Here is a 6,204-nt window from a genome sequence, read left to right on the forward strand (position 1 = left end):
AGGTACAGAAAAGCGTGCTATCCTTCTCAGCGCAAGTACTACCCCGCTCTTCTTGTCAATTTCACTGCCTTTGCCGTGCGCGGTGGACTGACGATGCTACGAGTATACGGTCTTGCTGCGTTGCATTGCGTTCAGTTTCATTCTGTGAGTTCGACAGCTACTTGACTAAATGTTGTATTTTCGCCTTACGCGACTTGTTAGCTTACTGAGTTTGTTTTTAATTCAAACATATCATATCTATATGTTTTTCGAATCAGGGACCGACAAGGAATAAGATGAAATTGTTTTTAAATCGATTTCGGACAATTAATTTTAATCATAATTTTCATATTTTTAATTTTCAGAACTTGTTTGTAATCCAAATATAACTTATGTATATGTTTTTGGAATAAAAACATTACGAAGAATAAGATGAAATTGTTTTTGGATCGTTTAATAAAAAAGTAATTTTAATTACAAGTTTTCGATTTTTAATGACAAAAAATCATTCATTAGTTTTTAAGCCACCAAGCTGAAATGCAATACCAAAGTCCGGCCTTTGTCGAAGATTGCTTTGCCAAAATTTCAATCAATTTGATTGAAAAATGAGGGTGTGACAGTGCCGCCTCAACTTTTACAAAAAAAAGCCGGATATGATGTCATCAAAGGTATTTATCCAAAACAATTTTTTCAACAAGTCCGGGGATAGCATTCCCAGGAAATTTCATAAAGATCGGTCCAGTAGTTTAGTCTGAATCGCTCTACACACACACACACACACACACACACACACACACACACACACACACACACAATCAATCAATCAATCAATCAATGAGGCTTATATCGCGCATATTCCGTGGGTTCAGTTCTAGGCGCTCTGCAGTGATGCCGTGTGAGATGAAATTTTATACGGCCAGTAGATTGCAGCCATTTCGGCGCATATTTACCTTTCACGGCCTATTATTCCAAGTCACACGGGTATGGTAGACAATTATTAACTGTGCCTAAGCAATTTTGCCAGGAAAGACCCTTTTGTCAATCGTGGGATCTTTAACGTGCACACCCAATGTAGTGTACACGGGGGGAGGGTTCGGACACCGAAGAGAGTCTGCACACAAAGTTGACTCTGTGAAATAAATTTCCGCCGAACCTGGGATCGAACTCACGCTGACAGCGGCCAACTGAATACAAATCCAGCGCGCTACCAACTGAGCTATATCCCCGCCCACACACACACACACAGACACACACACATACACCACGACCCTCGTCTCGATTCCCCCCTCTACGTTAAAACATTTAGTCAAAACTTGACTAAATGTAAAAAGGAGAGTTAAAAAGGGAAAACAAGTCGCGTAAGGCGAAAATACAATATTTAGTCAAGTAGCTGTCGAACTCACAGAATGAAACGCAATGCCATTTTACTCGTAGCATCGTCAGGCCACCGCTCATGGCAAAGGCAGTGAAATTGACAAGAAGAGCGGGGTAGTAGTTGCGCTAAGAAGGATAGCACGCTTTTCTGTACCTCTCTTTGTTTTAACTTTCTGAGCGTGTTTTTAATCCAAACATATCATATCTATATGTTTTTGGAATCAGGAACCGACAAGGAATAAGATGAACGTGTTTTTAAATTGATTTGGACAATTTAATTTTGATAATAATTTTTATATATTTAATTTTCAGAGCTTGTTTTTAATCCGAATATAACATATTTATATGTTTTTGGAATCAGCAAATGATGGAGAATAAGATAAACGTAAATTTGGATCGTTTTATAAATTTTTATTTTTTTTTACAATTTTCAGATTTTTAATGACCAAAGTCATTAATTAATTTTTAAGCCACCAAGCTGAAATGCAATACCGAACCCCGGGCTTCGTCGAAGATTACTTGACCAAAATTTCAACCAATTTGGTTGAAAAATGAGGGCGTGACAGTGCCGCCTCAACTTTCACGAAAAGCCGGATATGACGTCATCAAAGACATTTATCAAAAAAAGGAAAAAAACGTTCGGGGATTTCATACCCAGGAACTCTCATGTCAAATTTCATAAAGATCGGTCCAGTAGTTTAGTCTGAATCGCTCTACACACACACACACACAGACACACACACACACGCACATACACCACGACCCTCGTTTCGATTCCCCCTCGATGTTAAAATATTTAGTCAAAACTTGACTAAATATAAAAAGAAGAACAAGTCGCGTAAGGCGAAATAACAACATTTAGTCAAGCTGTCGAACTCACAGAATGAAACTGAACGCACTGCATTTTTTCACCAAGACCGCATACTCGTAGTTTCGTCAGTCCACCGCTCGTGGCAAAGGCAGTGAAATCGACAAGCCAGAATAGTGCGGTAATGGTCGCGCTGAGTAGCATAACACGCTTTTGTGTATCTCTATTATTTTTAGCGTACTGACTTTGTTTTGAATCCAAACATATCATATGTATATGTTTTTGGAATCAGGGACCGACAAGGAATAAGATGAAATTGTTTTTAAATCGATTTCGGACAATTAATTTTAATCATAATTTTCATATTTTTAATTTTCAGAGCTTGATTGTAATCCAAATATAACGTTATGTATATATGTTTTTGGAATCAGAAAATGACGACAAATAAGATGAAATTGTTTTTGGATCGTTTAAAAAAAAATTTTTCATGACAAGTTCACGATTTTTAATGACCAAAATCATTCATTAGTTTTTAAGCCACCAAGCTGAAATGCAATACCAAAGTCCGTCCTTCGTCGAAGATTGCTTTGCCAAAATTTCAATCAATTTTATTGAAAAATGAGGGTGTGACAGTGCCGCCTCAACTTTTACAAAAAGCCGGATATGACGTGATCAAAGACATTTATCGAAGAAGAAAAAAACGTCCGGGGATATCATTCCCAGGAACTCTCATGTCAAATGTCATAAAGATCGGCCCGGTCCAGTAGTTTAGTCTGAATCGCTCTACACACACACACACACACACAGACTCAGACACACACACATACACCACCAATAAACATGCCAGAACTGGGCCACTGCTGGCGTTTTGATGGCAATGCCAGTTGCCAGAACTACTGCCATCAAAGGCCCACTTATGGCCCAATGCTGGCATATTACCCGTATGCACATTGGCAAATTGATGGGCCATCACTGGCAAGCCAGCACTTTGCCAGCAAAAACCCATCATTTATTTGCTGGCTTTTTGATGGCTTGCCATCATTTTGCCAGCAATTTGCCAGCAATTTTCCAGCAAAAACCCATCATTTATTTGATGGCTTTTTGATGGCTTGCCATCATTTTGCCAGAATTTTGCCAGAATTTTGCCAGCAAAAACCCATCATTTATTTGATGGCTTTTTGATGGCTTGCCATCATTTTGCCAGAATTTTGCCAGCAAAAACCCATCATTTATTTGATGGCTTATTGATGGCTTGCCATCAAAAACCCAGCATTTTGCCAGCATTTCGCCAGCATTTTGCAGGTTTTTAGTTCCATATAAAAAAAACTTTTTTCCATATATTTTCCGTTAATGGCCCTTTACCTGCTGAAATTACCGGGCCAGTTGTGGCCCGGCAAAATGCCATATTTCTGTCTTTACCATTGCCAGCAAAATGCCAATAAGTTGCAGGAAATATACCAATACCACTGATTCGCATAGAATGACGGCTCTATTCATGTACTCGATCTGCACAGTCTTGTTAGCCCATAGATGGTTGTTAGAAGTCTATAAATATGCTTTGTTTTGTCATTTTTTACTGTGAATGTAATAACAATAACAAAACACAGCACATCAATGGACTTTTCAACCCATGCTGGCGGCAAGACGTGCGCAAATAAAGCAAAGGGCAATGCTGTCAAGCTGTACATTAGCAATATGCATATGCGTAATTATCAAATTCATCAGTAAAATGCAATTGAAATACTAATCACATTTGTCGTGTAACTTATCTGGCAAGTAAAGGCAGTGGTTTTGACAGAATATCGTCATCAACGCAGTTATAGCGGGCACAACAACAATACAGTAATATATATTAAAAACAAAACAAATGTAAAGCTTCCAAACAGCAACGACTCATTACCGAAACATTACAGAAACGTACGCTTTGTTTTCAGTTGCTCACTGTTTTATTTTATTTGTACAGCGTTCTAAATTTCACACTCGAGACATGATGACCAAAGGCAGGAATGTTTCTTGTTCACTTCCCAGTAAACCTCCGTAGGATTGTCTTGATTCTGTCATTTCTCTGTTCGCATCCGCAACGTTGAGATAACGCTTCTTTTCTTTGTCCTGACGTCGTAGCCTACGGTAAGCCATTGAAACTCTCAAGTCCTCCTGCCGTTCACCTCTTGAAACATGAAAGCAAACGTGTTTTGTTGGTTTTAATTCATTATTCCATATCACACACACACACACATACACACACACACACACACACACACACACACACACACACACACACAACCAAACAACCAAACAAACGCAAGCATACACGCAGGCATGCAAGCAAACAGCACACGCACGCACGCACGCGCGCGCGCTCACACACACACACGCGCGCACACACACACACACACACACACACACACACACACACACAGAGGCATTCTCACAGAGAGGACGACTTCTTGTAATCTATCATATTTTCTGAACTGACTAAAATGCCAAGCAGAAGTAAGGGGTCAACAGGAATATGTATTTTGATCTAACCTGCGAAGCTTACGTTGTCTCGGACAGCTCTCTTGCGTTTCTCTCAGGAACTGAGACCCAGGCGAGCTGCATCTTATCCAGTTGGGCAGTCAGACACTTGCACAAATCTTTGTCCTGGAGTGAATAGACACATACTCAATGTCAACATTCACAAGATGCAATTTGTTTGGTTACAAGTAAGCTTATGGTAATGCCTATGGTGCTTTTCTTTTGACAGAGACAAAACAAACTCAATCACACAAAGAAAGGAAAAAGGCACACACACACACACACACACACACACACACACACACACACACAACCGCGCGCGCGGGCGCACACACACATACACACACACACACACAACCGCGCGCGCGGGCGCACACACACACACACACACACACACACACACACACACACACACACACACACACACGCGCGCGCGCGCGCGCGCGCAGATTCTTTCTTACAGAGAGGACGACTTCTTAAAGTCTATTATATTTTGCGAACTGACTCAAACGTCCAGCAGAAGAAAGTTGAAAAAAAGACCGACAACGGAGGAAAAGAACAAGAAGATACTAGATCTAACGCCGTTGCGACGACCTGCTCACACAACTGTTTGTGAAACTCACCACGCTTGCTTCTAGCCGGAGGAGATCGGACGCGTACTGAAATCGAAGAAGGTGCTTTGGAAATTCCTTGAAGTTGAATGCAAAACAAATAACCGGACATCTGCAGAACCACCGCGGGCCGGATTTAGTTGACAATGCGTCATCATCACGAGTGACGTCAAGATATTTCGACATTTGTTTGTACATTACGTCACTCCAAGTGAGAAAGTCATACCGCTGTGCTGTCGCAGATCTTCTTGCCAGCAATAATCCAGCATTGGCCCACTGCTGGCGTGCCAGCAAAAACCCACCTATAATTGCCAGCAAATCGCCACCTATGGCCCAATGCTGGCAAACAAGCACTGGGCCATCAATGGCGTGCCAACAGTGGGCCAATTAAGGCATTTTACTGGCCGACAATATTACTGGAATGCCAGAGATGGGCCAGTGATGGCAAGCCATAACTGGGCCTTTGTTGGCAAACCATAATTGGCCCAGTGTTGTTTTTTTTATGGCCAGCTTTACCAAACTTGCCAGCAAAAAGCCAGCAGTGGCCCAGTTCTGGCATGTTTATTGGGGACCCTCGTCTCGATTCCCCCTCTATGTTAAAACATTTAGTCAAAACTTGACTAAATGTAAAAAGCAGCGTTGGCAGGTCTCGAAGCCTCGCCCTAACGATTCATTTTTCGGAGCACTAACTGTGCCATGCTCAAGTCTATTTTGAGAGCTATTGGTGACTGTCGGTTCCCAAACTTGGGGACTCCGTAACCGACAAGTCGGTCACCGAGCCACTCCGTCGTGTTTATGTCCTTGACATACATTAGAGCAGGAAGTGCGTGTATCGTTGGCGAACGACGTCAGTATTTCCACATAGTTTTGTGTGGGGCATACATGTTCGTGAGGTACGATTGAACCCTTCCCCGA

This window comes from Littorina saxatilis, linkage group LG12 (assembly GCF_037325665.1).
Source record: "Littorina saxatilis isolate snail1 linkage group LG12, US_GU_Lsax_2.0, whole genome shotgun sequence".
Lineage (NCBI taxonomy): Eukaryota > Metazoa > Mollusca > Gastropoda > Littorinimorpha > Littorinidae > Littorina > Littorina saxatilis.